Source organism: Dasypus novemcinctus, chromosome 22 (assembly GCF_030445035.2).
Source record: "Dasypus novemcinctus isolate mDasNov1 chromosome 22, mDasNov1.1.hap2, whole genome shotgun sequence".
Taxonomy (NCBI): domain Eukaryota; kingdom Metazoa; phylum Chordata; class Mammalia; order Cingulata; family Dasypodidae; genus Dasypus; species Dasypus novemcinctus.
Genome location: NC_080694.1, coordinates 59444293 through 59461587, shown reverse-complemented (window position 1 = coordinate 59461587; position 17295 = coordinate 59444293). Strand labels below are relative to the sequence as shown.

The window sequence follows — 17295 nt, the reverse complement described above, 5'->3', positions numbered from 1 at the left end:
GAGATCATAATAAAGCATAATAAAACAACATGTTTATGAATATAACTTATTTCCAAAGCAAACTACATTTTAATGAGAAGTGTGGCAAAGCTACTATCTATCTTAACAGAAAAGCTGGATTCTCATCCCTCCTTCTGCATTCCATCTGTGATGATATCAGGTCACGTAGGCTCTAGAAAACTTCACTGTATGCACGTGAGAAAATGAACATGGCAAATAATGTCTTAGTATCGTTATGGAAATAGTTTTGACCTTGTGTCTCCACAAACACATATCAGGGAGTCCCATGTGTCCCCACACCGTATTGTGAGAATTGAGATAAAGGATCCTGGAATTGAATTAAACAGGGAACATGATGGCTTTAATGGCGATGCTAGGATTTTTGATAATTTAGGATCCAACTTTAAAATTGGGTAGGAAAAACATTTTTTAGAAGTCCAAAATTTCAGCAGTGCAATCACAAATGGACACAGTCTTAAAAGAATTGGGATCATATGCAAATGGCTGATTTGGTAAGATGGCAGACAATGGGTTGTTTATGGGTATGTGTGTTTTGGCTTATTTTTGGTAGGACAATAATATTATTTGAACTGTTCTAACTAAAGGCACTAGACCCAGCAGGAATTTTTCCATCTCCTTGTCAAAGCCTCCTTGTATCACTTCCAACTACAGGGATCTGTCCCATCGCCAGAGCTCCCCAGTCTAGACCACTGGTCACACTGTTCCCACTGGCTGCAGGAGCGCCCCGCCCTTCTGCCCACAGCTCCTGCCCTATCTCAAAGGCCGCCTCAAGTGTAAGCTCCTCCTTTAGGAGACGTTCCAGGGCTGTGTTTCCCAAGATGGCTTCTTCTGTATTCTTTGCTCAAGTGTGGGAATTTTTTTTTTTTTTTTTAGGAGGTACGGGGGATTGAATCGGGAACCTTGTACATGGGAAGTATTCACTCAACCACTGAGCTGCACCTGCTCCACCAAGTTCCAATTTTTTTTAATTTTTAATTTTTCCCACACCAGTGTTTCTCCCCTGCCATAGTTAAACTCCTCTGTCATCCAAAACTTCTTAAAAAATGAAGCGTATTTTATTGCCAAATTCAATTAGAAGGAAAATGAAATAGTAATGATAGGTTTCAAGATTAGAAATAGAATACATACTATTTTAGAAATACTGAAATAAAGTTAAAATTAAATTGGGGTATTAAAAATAAAAATTATAAAACTTTCTTTTTGACATTTTGCCTTTCATCACTGTAATAGGTGTTGCCCTGTATGTACAGAGGCAAGGCAATCTCCTCCATTCCTTCCTCAGTGTCTACATTCTTTTTTTTTTTCAATTTTAAATTTTGTCTTCAATAAAGTTTTAGATCACAGTAAAGTCACATATACAATATAGGAGAGTCCTGTATATCCAACATCAAACCCTTTTCCCAATTCTCCACCAAGATCTTTTTACATGTTCATCTTATATTTGCCACAGCTGATACACATATAGAAACATAGCTATTAACCATGGTTTCATTTTGGTTTACAGATGGTTTATATTGTAGACTATACAGTTTACTAAATTTTTATTTACATTATGGTTTACATTTTAGACTATAAACTTTGATAAATTTTTGGTGAAATTTAACATGTCCTATATCCATCATTGCACGATCTTGTGGAACACTTCCATTGCCACCCAGTTACACCCCACTTCCATCTCTTCTATTCCTCTATTCCCCTCCCCTCAAGGCCCACAGTTACAACCAAGCTTCACTGCTTGAAGGACCAGATTCATAGATACGTCCCACACAATGCTGAGGGCTTGACATACTAGATTGTCCTCCTGCACTGGGAGCCACCAACGCTCTCGAGAGACACCCTTCCCTCTGTTTGAGTACATCAGGCTCCCCAGGATGGGGGTACGCCTTCCTACTCATTGTATGGGTCTCGACCCCGTGATATAACACACCAGGACAAGGTGAGCACTCACACACTCCCTAGAAGCCTGCCCCTGTGCCAGATGCCCCCCCCCCATGAAGCAATTTAAACAAGTAACCCTTCCCTATTATATTTTCTAAAGTGATTTCTCAACACTATAGTTTAAACCACATACTCAACAATCTCCCATGTTCATGTGCTCCCCCTAATCCTTGCACCAATTCCTTGGGCCATCTGATCCATCCTCCAAACCTTAGCCCCGCTCAAGCCTGCAAATCCCCACCCAACACTATCTCTGTGCCCCCATTATCCCTTCCTTGCACTACTACTTACCTCCATTTTATCATAGATTTCACCTATGTAGGCATCAGCTCACAACCTTCCTCTCCCCCTCCAATTTCCTGTAAGCCTTGTATATGGGAAATAGTTGCTGAGTCACTGAGTCACTGAGCTCTCCACCAAGTTCCAATTTTAATTCCCAGGTGCTCCTACTTGTGGTTTACCTAGACCCGCAGTGGGTGCATCTTCTTTTCCTCAATTACGTAGCATTGTGTTTATGAGGAATCTATTTATGAAATAAGGCCATTTTCTCTCTCCACTGCCCTGGGCTCTGATCCTGAAATCCACTAAAGAGCTCAAAAGTGTGGGTGGCCCTGGCTGGTCCTCAGAGCCCCAGGTGCCGTGGAGACCTCCACCTCAGAGAGCTGAAATCTGGATGAAGTAGACCTGTTCACAGAGCCACTTTGTGGATCATCAAAGACACCTCCCGGGTGAATGGACTTTCTTGGCCAGGAAAAGGCAGTAGAGACTTCCATGACACCTAAATTGTGGAATTGATACTGAGTTCCTTCAGCGTCAGAGCTCCCCCTTCAGACACCTGCCTCGCAGTGACCTGTGGCCAGAGTTGCCTGCTTATTCAGGAACAGCTCCTAGAGATGCTAATCTTACTCTCCAAATTGCCCCCCAAAGAAGCTGGCAATTAATAAAAATAAAAGTTAATAAAGGAGAGAGGCCTTCAAGGAAGCAGACTTCTTTGAGCACACTTCCCAGTTCCAGATGAATCTTGAGAGGTTGAGAAAGGGAAGACATGAGACTCTCCAGTAGAAGGCAGAGTCCTTTCCTCACTTTGTCATGTTTTGTGACTCCAGAAGAAAAGTGCTATTTTCCCCTTAAAACTCACCTCTCCCCATCCCCACTCACCTCCTCCCATTCTCTCATTTCCCATCTTGCCTTCCTCAGTTTGAAAAGACTTAAACATCAACTTTCATTGTTTAATTCCTTTCTTCATTTCAGAAGCCCTTCACATAACATACTTGATTGACTCTCTGCCTTCCTCTTCTTCCCTCTCAGAAAGGGTCAAAGCTTTCTGAAAAGGTCAGGGTGGAGTTGAAGACATCGGTTTTGCCATGGGAGGGAAGTGTGGATTAGAGCACTGAGATGGAAGGGACTGGAAGAAGTCACCCTACGCCAACCCCAATGTAGTCGGGAGAAAACCTCAACTTCCCCAGGGTTTCTCACCATCTGGGGCATTTAGTTTTAGCTGCAGCAAGCCTTGGACTTCTCATTCTGACAACACTTTTCTTTTGGAAATAAAATGGGGGAAAAGAAAAAAAGGTGGAGAGAGAAAGTTTGAGTTTGATCCTCTGCAAATGGCACTGTGTCAGGTTACTTGTTTGTGCTCTTGGAGATGTAAACTTTAGAGGTGATTGGATTCCATACCCTCTACAATGAATTCCAGTGACAAACCATCTTCATCTAGAAATCTGTAATCTAAAACAATGATTAGAGCATTGTCAAAGTTGGAAAGGACCATCAAGGTTTCAATACCCCAAACACCAAGGGAGAACACAGAAGAGAACAATTGTGAAATGCTTCAGGCACCAATGATAAAAATACTGCAATGGTCATTGAAATTGGTTGATAAAGAATTTATTGGGGAAAGCGGACTTGGCCCAATTGTTAGGGCGTCCATCTACCACATGGGAGGTCCACAGTTCAAACCCCGGGCCTCCTTGTCCCGTGTGGAGCTGGCCCAAGTTCAGTGCTGATGCACGCAAGGAGTGCCCTGCCATGCAGGGTTGTCCCCCTCATAGGGGAGCCCCATGCACAAGGAGTGTGCACAGTAAGGAGAGCCACCCAGCACAAAAGAAAGTGAAACCTGCACAAGATTGGTGCTGCACACATGGAGAGGTGACACAAGATGATGCCTCAAAAAGAAATAGATTCCCGATGCCGCTGATAAGGAAAGAAGCAGTCACAGCAGAACACACAGCAAATGGACACAGAGAGCAGACAACTTGGGGTTGGGGGGTGGAAGGGGAGAGAAATAAATTAAAAATAATTCTTAAAAAAAAAGAATTTATTGGATTCTTACAGGTGATATGATGTGGCATTAGATGTAAGTGTGTGTATTAGCGAAAGAGGTACTGATGGAAAATACCAGAAATTGGTTGGATTTTTTAAAGGGTATTTATTTGGTGTAGGAGCTTACAGAAAGCAGGCCAGAAGCACAAGTTACTTCCTTCAGAAAATCTATTTTCACCTGTTGGAGCAAGATGGCTGCCATCATCTGTGAGGGTTCAGGCTTCCTGGGTTCCTCTGGGCTCAGCTCCTGAATTTTCTACAAGGTCAGCTGTAGACTATGGGGGTCTCTAGACTTAGCCTTTCTCCACAAGTCAGCTGTAGACTATCAGTGAATGGCTCTGTCTCCCTGGGGTTTCTGCTGTGTCTAAGGAGTCTCTCTGTTCCTGTGTTCTTCTCCTGGCTCTTGTCCTCTCTTCCTGGGGCTTGCTTCTCTTTCACCTGTGTGCTGACTTCCTGGGGCTCCAGCTTAAGACTTCAGCATCAAACTCCACATCAGCAACCCTCAACTCTGTCCTTTGCCATGCCCTAAAGATTTGGCCCAATCAACACCCTAATCCTAACTTAATTCCTCCCAGGTACAGACCAGATTACAAACATAATCCAATATCTATTTTTGGAATCCATAACCATATCACACTGCTGCAGTGAACTTTGCTAAGATGAGTGTTATGGTGTTTTGGGTGTGAGTTCAATGTTAATGAATGAACGATAAGATTAAGTAAGGGGCCTTTAAACAGGAACACACACAAAAGGCTGTGCACTGGCTGAGCACCAGCAGCCTGGCCCAGGGCCTGTCACAGGGAGCAGCTGCCAGGGAGCGGCCGTGGGCCCTGCTCCCACGGGCCCGGGAGTGGAAGGGCAGCCATCACAGGAGTTTGGGGGGAGAGGTCTGTGGAGGGGGTTCTCTGAGCAGGACCCAACAGAGGTGTCAGGGAGGCCGAGGAGGGCGTTCCAGCAAGGGGCACAGCGCCCCAGGACCTGGGCTGTCCAAGGCGCCAAGGGGCAGGTGGGCAGCTGAGGCTGAGCTGTGAGTTCTGGAGCACTGGCTGAGGAGTCAGCTGCTCTCCCACCTGCGGGGTGGTGGAGGCGGGTTAGTCTAGGAACGGGGGAGGCCTCTGGTCAGAACAGTCATGAGACCCCGCCCAGAACCCCCCGAGGGGCGGCTGCAGCTTGAGATCTAAGCTTAGCCCAAAAGCCCGCCAGCACCCTGGTCACGAGGTCCCATTTGAAACTCGGGAGGCAAAAGAAGCCCCGGATACCTTCAAACAGATGGGCCTCCCCACTGGCCCGGAGAGCTGACAGGTGGGCTAGAAAGGCAGCCAGTCGGGACCGCAGGGAGCTGAGCTCCCTCCTTGGTGTGTGTGGAGGGGAAAGGTCCCCAGAGGCCTGCCCAGGGCCCTGACCTCACCCTGCAGCACGAAGCACCGACGTGTGCTGTCTCTCTTCCTGTTTCTTAATAAACTCTTTTTACTGGCCCCTTTAAAAAAAAAAAGGTTCTGTACTAATGAGCTGATGAAGATGTGATGTGAGCAGAGGCTCACAGGAACGAAGCCCTGTCTGTCCGCCAGGAGCAGTGGCCCAGCATTTGCTAGTTCAGGCTCACGGTCACTGCACAGAACATGACTACCTCTCCTGTATCTGGTAACATGTACAGCAGGCCACATGGTGGAAAATGCTGAGGACAGAAACAAGTCAGAGTAAGGAGGATGCAAGTGCCATTTTAAATAGGTGGTGATGAAGCAGGGAGCCAGCTCTAGGAACACCTGGGGGAAAAGCATTCAATTACAGGGAACAGCAGCGCCAAGGCCCAGAGGCAGAAGCTGCATGGCTTGTTTGAAGAGTAGCAAAGGGGCTGCTATGACCAGAGGACAGGGAGTGATACGGAGCAGGGGAGGGGGTGATTTCAGAGGGGTTTCAGATCTGATACCACCTTGAAAGCCTTCGTGCTCTCTTCATCTTTGCCTTGAAAGGGTTTTGAGCAGAGGAGCGACCGGCTCTAACTTATGTTACGGGAGTTCCTCCAGGGGCTCGGCTGAGACTAACCTGCAGGCGACAAGGATGGAGGGAAGCTGGGAGCTACGTAGAGGTCCAGGCAGGAGACCCAGGGGAGCTGTGCTGACGCTGAGAGGTGGGCAGATGCCAAGTTTATCTTGAAGGTCGAGTAGGGAGGCTTTGTGGATGGATGTGTGACTCCAAGGTCTTAGGCCTAAGAAATTAGGAAGATGGAGTTGCCGTTTATCGAGATGGGGAAAGCTGGAGAGAAGCAGACTGTGGGGGCAGAGAAGAGGTGGCCTGGAATCATTAGTTCAGTTCCAGATGCCTTAAGGTCAAGGAGCCCATCAGAGACCCAAGTGGAGAGGCAGAGTGGGCGTTAGGGGCGCCAGGCGTGCCGCCGGGTGACAGGTGAGGGCTGGAGGTGTAGGTTCAGCTTTGGGACCTTCAGTCTCTTCGTCGTCCCCACTGGTCCCTTGCCCGCACCCTCTGCCCCAGTTACCTCTTGTTGCTGGGTGCAGCCCAGTGGCTTACACAGGGCCCATTGGTCATCTCAGTTTCTTGCGGCCACAAGTCTGGGTGGAGCTCAGCTGGGTCCTTTTCAGGCTCAGGCTGTGGTCAGGGTGTGGGATACAGGCTATGGGTGGGGGACTGTTCATATCTTCACAGATTACCTGAGCTGTGTGTGTCCTGAGCTGTGCGTGTGGACAGTGAGAGCTGCAGCCCTGCCCTTGGTCACCATGACAACAGCTCCAGTCCCAGAAAAATAGTTTAGCAAGGCAGACTCTATAAACTTTAAATACTCAGGGAAAGTGCAAACCAAATGTGCTGAAAGCTTACCTAGAATGTATGAAGTCCAGGCTAAAAGCTTACCTAAAACGTGAGAAATATGTGTTAATTCAAACTTATTGAGCACTGAAACAAAAGACCATTTAACTCTTCCTCTGTATAAAAGGAACTCGAAAACCTTTTTTGGGGCTCGGATATTGAATGAAAAGCTACGAGCCGGGGTGAACTTAAATAAATTCCTTTTTCCTTCACAAAATTATTACTGAGTCCTGGACTTTTCATAAGCAAATAATTAAACCTCTCTCAGCATGTCCATGGGCTGTGTTCCCACCTGGGCAAGAAGCCCTGGCCAGGCGCGCTCAGGCTGTTGGCAGAATTCCTTCCTTTCCTTACCCTGGTAGGACCTTCCTCCGCTCCCCTGTCTGCTGTGACGACTGACCCCTGCCTTTACACACATGAAACGCATCCCTGCCTCCCAGCACGGGGGCAGCACCCTTCTCTGTGCTCTCTTCATGGGCCTCCCTAAGGAGGGCTCCCCCGTTCAATCTCCAGGGCCCTCGTGGTTCTTTCCAGGGGCTCCTTTAAGTCTAGCCCTTCTGGGTGTGCCCCGAGCCCCAGGCCCGAGCTCTCTCCTCACCCCATGCTCTTCCTTGGGGCCCAGTGCACTTTCAGGCTGTAAACTGCCTCCAGCCTCGGGTTTCTGTCCCCAGCCGTCCACTCCCTAAACTCCCCAAAATGCCCGCGGGATGATTTCCCATTAGAGGCCTCAGAGACAGTGTCCCCAAAACTAACCTGCAAACCCTGTCTGTGTGAATGAACCATGGAACAGTCCCTTCCAACTCCTCTGGCTCTTCTCGTAGCCTCCACATCTGGCTAATAGCCCAACGCTGCTGCTTGCACTTCCCTTAAAGCAGTGCCACTTGGTGGTTAGAACAGAGACCCTGATGTGAGAATGCCTGGGCTCCAGTTCCAGCTCAGCCAGTAACCCTTTGTGTGGCCCTGGATGAGCCCTTTAACCTCTCCAGAATCCAGTTCTGGCCTAAATTAGGTAAATAGGCGCCTCCACCTCCTCGTTTTGTGCTGTGTGCTGTGTTAATACAGGTGAGGCCCTAGAGCAGTGACAACCACATGGTACCTTCTAGGTTAATGTTCAAAGCCGTTCTTCTTCCCATCCCTAAGGCCGGGGCCTGGCTTCATTCCCCGTCATTTCTTACCTGGAGTGTCACAATAGTTTTCCACCTGGCCCCTGCCTCCCACCATCTGTCTCATCATCGAGTACCACCGGGGGTACCATGCCAGAGATCACAATCTAAACGCGCCCCTGCTCCCCTCTTTCCTGCCCCATTGCTAGTTCCAGTGTGCACGTATTCTCATGCCAAACTTGTCAGGTTTCCCCTTCACCCATGGGGAAATCCCCAGCTCCACAGCCAGCACATTCACTGAGGGTTAATATGTGCAGAAGCTGTGCTTGGTTCTCCCCACACACCCTCTGGAGGAGGTGCTCATCTCCTGCCCACCTTACAGATGCAGAAGCAGGGACATTGATTGAATTACCCTGCTCCAGGCTCCCTGCCTAGCGAGTTGTGGAGGACAACATATGGAGGTCAAGGAGAACGGTGAGCAGGGACCTGTAAGCCATAGTGCCTGGAACAAACTAGGGACAGCACAGATAAAGCCATGAGGAAACCTTGCGTCCCTCAGAGTTCCTCATGTTGGAGGAGGTGACATCACCACCATGAGGAACGGATGCTTCCTGCTGGGCCAAATAGATGGAAAAGGCAGATCTCCAGGCACTGGCTGCGCAGGGCACTGCACCAGGTCTTGGGGAAGAGGCAGGAGAGGACAGAGTTGAGCGCGTGGCCATGCGAGTGAGCAGAACAGGGGCACAGGAGGCGAGAGGTGGACCACGACCACTTCTGTCCTGTCCAGGGCTGTGCCCCTTGTGCTGGCTCCACACATGTCTGTATATGAGAGTACCATCGGCTGCTGAGGGACAGATGCCACCCAGTTTGTAGGAGGAGGATGGATGTGGTCCCAAGCTGTGTTTGGGATCAAGGAGGGGAAACTGAAGAGCTCATTTCCTCTGGCCCCCCTCTCCCTGGAGTCTACCCTTGGAGGTGGCAATACAACCCGGCAAGGCTGGAAGCGAGTGAAGAGGACACCAAGGATGTTTCTTGTGGCTCCAGACAAAGAGCAGTCACCTCTATATACTTGTTGCAGATTGAAGAGCAGCCCACGCCTGTGGGCTGAGTGACCTTCTCACTTCCACCGTCTCAGGCCAAAACCCCCTGAGGAAAGGTCTTAGTGCCCATCTCTCTTGCTTCCAAGTAGTGTCCTGGTGGGGTAGCCTGGGGAGATCCCAGAGCATCGAGAGCTCATGCTGCCCCAGCCTGTCAGCACCTCTGCCTTTGCCTTTTCCAGACATTTAGCCCTTCCTTTTTTTTTTGCTGCCTAAGCACTTCCTGCCCATTTTCTCTAGGGTTTTTCCCTCCTCCTGAATATTTTCTGTATTAAGCTTAAGGGTACAAGTCCATTCAATGGACGTTCAGTCTCAAATGGGTTATGTGCTTCTTAGAGGAGATTTGGAGACTGATCACCTAACTTCCTCTCCACTCGGAGCAGAAGTACCACTTCATCATTGGTTCCCCCATGGAAGACTCTAGAAAGGAAGAATAAATAAAATCTTGTAGACTGACTTTTTAAATAGTTTACTGAGCACCTACTACCATGTGCTAGACATTGGTCCTAGGCTTTCCATGTGGCCCCCAATTTACTGGTGCAGCAGCCTAGAAGGAAGGTGCTGTTGTTATGCGCATTTACAGTGGAGGAAAGTAATCCCCAAAGCTTTGTTCCAAATCACACAGGCAGGAGCTGGTGACACTGGGATGTAAGCCCAGGGAGTCTGGCCCCAGAGCCTGCACTCTTAACCAGTAGGCAACGCTTCTCTCCCTGACCATTAGTTTTGGAACAGAACTACTCTAGTCCTTCATTCTTACAATCCACAAAAGATCACCCAGAAATTATAGGTAACCTGCTCAAGGTCGCACAGCTGATTAATTCTCCCTCCAGGGATGCTGACTCTTCCTTGCCCATCCCTAATGTGGTGTTCCCAGGGGTTCCGTGTCTACCTCTGACTCTACATGTGCTCCTTGGGCAGCCCACATGCAGAGCATGCCCACGTTCCTAGCTCAAGGCTTCTTTCCCAAGCTCCAGGCCCACCTACCTCTAAATGTGTCCCACAGGCACCTTGGACCAGGCTAGATTCAGCATACTCCCCACCTCTCCAATACACGTTTCTTCTTTCTCTGCTATCTTTCTTAACAGCACCTTTATCTACACAACTGCCCAAGTAATGATTTCATTCATCCAGGACTCCTCCTTTTTTATCCCACAAAAATCAGCAAATTCCGTCATTTCTTCCTTCTGAAGGACCCTGAAATCCATCTTCTATGCTCCCTGCCATTGTCCTGGTTCAAATAATCCTCTGTGATTTATTACTTCTCTTTTGTTATTGCCTCATTTACGAAATACATAGGTTCTAAATGCCTTTCAAGTGCTAGGCTATGGAGAAGGCTAACGGGGTGCAGACACAGAGAATGAATGGGGAAGACTTGTTATGGGAGGGAGGTCAGAGAAGGTGGCATTTAAGTCAAGACAATGGATGGGACAGAATCAGCATGTAAAGACCCAGAGTTTCCCTTTTCCAGGCAGGGTTTGGGGGTGGATGCAAAGGTCCCAAGGTGGGAAAGATGGAGCCTGAGGCACTGGAAGGAAGGCTAGGTGGCTGGAGGGGCAGTGGGAGTGGGAGAAGTGGTTTGAAAGACAAGCCATGGCCTCATCATGGAAGCTCTTCCAGGGCATGGCCATGTCTTTGGATTTATTGTGAGCGTGATGGAAACCATGGTGCACTTTTGGGCTGGGGAGTGATATCATGAGTTTTGTTTTTAAAAGGTAGAATTTTGGCTGCTGCTGTGTTGAGAACAGACTATGGGGAGGCAAGAGGGGAAGTAAGGGAGCCAGTGAGGAGGCTACGGCAGTAGTCCAGGCAAGATGTCATGGTGCCTTTGATGGAGACTGTGAGGAGCGGCTGCTGGATTTCAGTTATATTTTGAAGGGAGAGTTGAAGAAGACCTGCTGATGGTCTTTTCTGATAGGTCTTTCCAGAGTCTTTGGCCTTAGAACCTGGATGAATAGCATGGAATTTCTAGAGATAAAGAATTCTGTTTTGGACTGGTGTCACATAGGCAATTGAATGCATGGATCTGGGGACCTGGAAGACACTGGAGCTGGACCCTTGGGAACTATGTATGCAGTTAGGGTATTTTAAATCATGGAATGGGAAGGGTTTCCTTAGGGAGAGTGTACAGATAGAAAAAAGCAGAGATTTAAGGTCCTGAACTCTAAGGACCCTCCAACATTCAGACGTTGGAAAAGGGACATCCAGCAAAGGAGACTAAGAAAAGGTGACCAGCAGAAGGAGAAGAACATGAGGAGTGGGTGACATCCCAGAACCCAATGGAAAAAATGGTACCAAGAAGAGGAGGGACCTGAGGGAGAGTTGACCTTGCCCCTGACCCCTCCTCAGGCATCCCTGCTCATGTGTAGCAGTTTGACATAGTTATGAATTCCAAAAATAGATATTGGATTATGTTTGTAATCTGATCTGCACCTGAGCATGGTTGAGTTATGATTAGAACTTTCATTGGGCCATGTCATTAGGGCACTGTGTCCCCACCCCTTGGTGGGTAGGGACTCAAAGATAAAAGGCATGGCAAAGGACAGAGTTGAGGGTTTTTGATGTTAGAGTTTTGATGTTGGAGTTTGATGCTTAAGCCTTAAACTGGAACCCTGGGAAGCAAGCTCACAGAGGAAAGAGAAGCCAGCCCCAGGAAGAGAGGAACACTGAACCCAGGAAGAAGCAAGCCCTGGGAAGAGAGGAGCCCAGGAAGCCTGAACCCTCACAGCCATCAGCAGCCATCTTGCTCCAACATGTGAAAATAGACTTTGGTGAGGGAAGTAACTTATGCTTTATGGCCTGATATCTATAAGCTCCTACCCCAAATAAATATCCTTTATAAAAACCCACCAATTTGGGGGTATTTTGCATCTGTACCCCTTTGCGTGACTAATACACCATGACTCCCTAGAAGCAGGCCCAGCTTTGACTGCTATAAACGTACACATTGCCTGTGTCAAGCACATCTTGTTTTGAAAAAAGCACATACCAAGAGGTTTTCCCATAACTTACATACAAGCCCTGGCATTTAGCCACTTTGTCCCTGAACTATGTAGTACCTGTAGAGTGGCAGCCATAGGTGTGGACCTATTGGAGTCAATTTACCAGTCTCATTGTCCATCGTGAGGTAGTTGCAGCCCTCCATGTAAGCAAAACCCCTAATAAATGCCTTTGGATAGATTAAAAAAAAAAAGAGTAGGGAAGCAAATATGGCTCAAGTGACTGAACTCCCGCCTACCACATGAGAGGTCTGGGGTTCAGTTCCTGGTGCCTCCTAAAAAGACAGTGAGCTGGAGTGATGGGCAGGTACAGCAAGCTGACACAACAAGAGACACAAGAAGAAAAACATAATGAGTGACACAACAGAGCAGCAAAAAGTAGATGGCTCAAGCAAATAGGCATCTCCCTCTCACATCAGAGGTCCTGGGTTCAGTTCCTGGTGCTTCCTAAAGAAACAAGAGAGACAACAGACACAGCAAATGCAAAAAACAAGGGGTTGCGGAAAGAAAAATAAAATAAATCTTTTAACAACAACAAAAAAGGAGGAAATATTCAATTATACCAGGGGTGGCTGTGAGTTTGAATGAGGTGGGAAATGAAACTTAACTATCAGATTTGGCAAAAAGAGGCTGGACTCTGAACTTTGATGAAAAACAGAAAAGTAGAGTTGAAGAATTAGAGGCATGGCATTTGTTTGTTGTGGGAAAATAGTAGGAACCTGGTTTGAAGTTGAAATGTTTCCATAATGCAGGCAAAAGTGTGGGCTTAGGAATACCAGCCTTGACTACTTGGAACACCTTCTGGACAGCATGAAAAAATGTGTGTGTGAGGAGGCATTTGAACTTTGTACAACCTGTTCCTTATTACTGTAAATGTTGCACCCATTCCTTATTATTGTGAATAACATTCAGCTGCTTGTTAGTTCCCAAATAAATACGATATGCCCACTAGGGTTGGCGCTCTCAGTTCCAGAAGCCGGGAGTCCCCTGGTCCCATCTTTATTTCCTCTCTCGTGTCTTTCTCTTTCTGTCCTTTATTTCTTTAAGTTATGCATTGCCTTCCCTTCGAGGTAACCAATTGCTGAGCTAGTGCTGCAAGTGTTAGACTGAGTCTACTGCCCTGTAAGGCGGGGAGTCCTGTTGCCACACAGGGGCTCAGCTCCGTGGAATAGGCCTGCCGAAGACCTGCCAGTGGGTTTGAGCTTCAGAGAATGACTCTCACATAAGTATATGTAGGCTATTAAAAGAGGAAAGTAATCCATTACAAAGCATTCTCAGAAGTCAATGAGATGGAGAATAAAAAATCAATTTGAAGGCTTTTGGAAAGAACCGGCAAGATTTTCTAGACCTTCTCTATGACTCCAGCACGATTTGCTTCTTTCTTTTCTTCTCCATCACACTGAGCTCCTTGAGTGCTCCTCGAGGGTGGGGACCTTGTTGAACCCCCTGTCAATCCTCACCATCTAGTCCATAAAAGAATTGTCCCATTGTTTTCACAGAAACAGCCTTTTATTTTGTTGTAAGGAACAACCCCGAAATCTCATGAAGGAACATCGTAAAAGTTTATTTCTTTTTCTCTTCAGAGTTCAAGGCAGATCATTTGGGGGAGGGGAGAGAACCACACAGATCTCCTAGGGCAGCAGATGCAGATGGCAGGGGGGCGACATTGTACAGGAGGTTTCCATGGGCCAGGCCGGGAAAGGTTTAACTCATCCCTGAGAACTGGTGGAGGCTGGGACATGTCCTCCTGCTGTGGCCCCTGGAGAAGGAACCAGTTTCCCCGGCATGACTCTTCTGAGCTTTGTGCCTCTGGGAAAATCTGTAAAAGACAGGCCTTGACTAGACCAGGGATCCTGCACCTTCGGCCACAGCCCACACCTCCTGCCCTCTGCACGACCCCCAGCAGTTGCAGGGGTGGCCAGAGGCTACCACAGGACTGTCCCCAGCCCTTCATCCACACACATTTATTGAGCACCAACTATGAGCAAGTACTGGCTGTGCCAGGCAATGAGAGCACAAAGACGAACAAACAGTCCTTACCTTTCAGCGGCCTAGTCTAGTGGAGAAGAGAAACACAAAACAACTACTAATGCCACTGTGGCAAGAGCAGCTTGGATGAAATGCTGTGCCAGATGACAGCACAGAGGGACTGGCTCCTGGTTGGCCACCCTTGCTCACAGGGACTCTGCGATTTCAGGACATAAAGACCATCTCATCCTTGTAACAGTGTCTGAGCTCCCCTGTGGCTCTTTTTTTTTTTCTTCTCTCTCTCTCTGTGTTTACATTAATTTTTATTTATTTTTGAAATATTTTATTATGGAATTTTTCAGTCGTATACAATGGAAGAGATAATAATGAATATACATTGCCAAGCTTATACACGTCACCACTTGAAATCAATCTTCTTTCATCTCTTCCATACTGCTCGCCACGGGATTTACATTTTAAAGTAGATTCCAGACATATTTTATTTTTTTGGTATACATCTTTAAAACCTGTGGCTCTGTGGGGCCTGTCTTGGAGGATATTGGGGGGTAATTTTCACTACTGCTGTTTTAAGATGCAAGGAGGAGGACTTCGGGTTTAGGGCCAGCTTTTGTCGGCTTCTTCCCAGCCATCAACATCCCCCAGGCCTCCTTCTCGGGGCCCCTCCTGCTTTCTTCTGCCTCTGACCATTGGCCACTGAGGCCATCGGTGCCTGGACTTGCTCCCAGCTCCTCCTCCAGGGCAGAAGCTGGCCCCGGGGACAACAACCCTTGAGCCCCTGTAGCCAGGCATGGAGGCTGAGCCCCTCTCACCTCCTGCTCTCAGAGCAGCAGACATTTCTTTCCCAGCCCTTCCCAGGTTCAGAGGTACAGGCAGCCGAGAAGGGACAGCTGTGACACTACAGAGCTTGTCGAAAGAGCTCCTCTGTTGTTATCCCAGTGAGAAACTGGCTAAAAAAAAAAAGGAATCTCATGGGGAAAAAGCAGAGACAGGAAATACTGATGGAAAAGTCAGGGACACCGACCTCTGACCTCCATGTCCTTCCTCCGTAAGGAGAAGAATGGCAGGTGCCTGCTAGCAGTGGGGGTCTCCAGTATTCCCCAGAGTAAGACCATTAGGAAGCTCATGTGCAAACATTAGCTTTGTTTTTCACCACAGACTACCCTGGATGATCCTAAGTAAAGCACACAAAGAAGAGTCACCTCTCCCAAGTAGCCCCAGATACTGGACTTGACATCTAACATAGTGTAGCAATTTGACTTGGTTATGAATTCCAAAAATAGATATTGGATTATGTTTATAATATGGTCTGTACCTGGGCATGATTAAGTTATGATTAGGGCTTTTATTGGGGCTCATCATTAGGGCATTGAGTCCCCACCCACAGATAAAAGACATGGTGAAGAAGAGAGTTGAGGGTTGCTGATGTTGGAGTTTTGATGTTGGAGTTTGATGCTGAAGTCTTAAGCTGGAGCCCCAGGAAGTCAGCATGGAGAGGAACAAGAAGCAAGCCCTGGGAAGAGAAGATATGAGTGAGGAAAAGAACATAGGAATAGAGATGGCTCCTTAGACATGGGAGAAACCCCAGGGAGAGAGACAGAGCCATTCACCTGATAGTCTGCAGCTGACCTTATGGAGAGAGGCAAGTCTGGAGAGCCTCATACTCTGCAGCTGACCTTGTGGAGAAAACAGAGGACCTGAGCCCAGAGGAATCCAGGAAGCCTGAACCCTCGTAGATGTTGGCAGCCATCTTGCACCAACACGTGGAAATAGACTTTGGTGAGAAAAGTAACTTATGCCTTGTGGCCTGGGAACTGTAAGCTCCTACCCCAAATAAAGAGCCCAAAAAAACAACCAATTTCTGGTATTTTGCATCAGGACCCCTTTGGCTGACTATATACACCTAACTAACACACTCTTTTCTCTGTAGGGCACAGCACAGCCTTCTTGCACTTAGGAACACTGGACAGCACTTCAGCACTACTCTTGGGGGCCATTTTAAACAGTGAAACCCTCCCCCAAAGAGCACAAAAACATGAAACACATGGCACTAAATTTACTGTGGAAAGGTCCCTTGTTTATGTCTGAGAGCTGAAACAGGAAGGCAGCGCATCGCCTTGTCAACCTCAGCTGGGAACGTGCATTTCAGGGGACTCAAGTTCTTCACCACTTTGCCCATCTGTGAAAAACTGTGGCAGTGCTGTCGGTATTGATTTTGGGATTACAAATAAACTTCAGTAAGCAAGCAAATTTGCAAATGTAATGAGGATCAACTGTGTTTGTTCTCCATCTGGCTCCCACCACTGGGAACGGGGACTTCCTGTTCTGTTGTTTCATGGGCCCCCAGTGTCCACAACAGTGACTGGCAGGTGGTTGGTGCTCAAGGAGCCTTGCTGGATGGAAGAATGAATGAATGGGCTGAACAGAGAAGCCCAGAGGGAAGCTGGAGAGCGTGGGTGCAGGACAAGGTTGAAGGATGACCCTCGGTCAGGAGAAAGGACAGCTTCTTCATGGAATCAAGGGAACAGATGAGAAGGGGCAGGTGCAGGTGGCAGAGCTGGAAACTGAGGCCCTCCCCTTCAATTTTCTCTCTGAGGTGGGAGGTTGGGTCCCCATCTGAGATGGGAGAAAGGATGTGGTGATGAGGATAATGGATAGCAGTCCCTGGTCATAGCTGTGGTGCTCTCACAGCGTGACTCACTTCCTAAGCTCTGCTCAGGCTCGGAGGCATGATCAAGGGAAGAAAAAGAGAGGTTCAGAGAGGGTAAGGACCCTGCCCCAGCAGAAAGAGTTCAACAAACAGGGGCTAGCCAGGTGTGTTGACCTGGCAGAGGAAATGGGCTTAGAAGCAAGAAACCGCCTGATGTGTCTGGGGCACAGCAGGTGGCATGGTCAGCCAGAGGGGTGGCACGTGCCAGGGAATGTTCAGAGGGAGCGAAAGTAGGAAGAACTAGAGTGTCGGATGCCTTTAGTGCAGATAAAGTTGAGGGAAGCTGTACTTATTTACAAAGA

At 47.9% G+C, this 17295-nt stretch overlaps 1 protein-coding gene across 1 annotated transcript in view; it reads left to right on the top strand.

Moving 5' to 3' along the window:
* Window positions 1-17295, top strand: part of LOC101444137 (butyrophilin subfamily 2 member A2) — a 79375-nt gene that overhangs the window by 20516 nt on the left and 41564 nt on the right. The window lies entirely within an intron of this gene.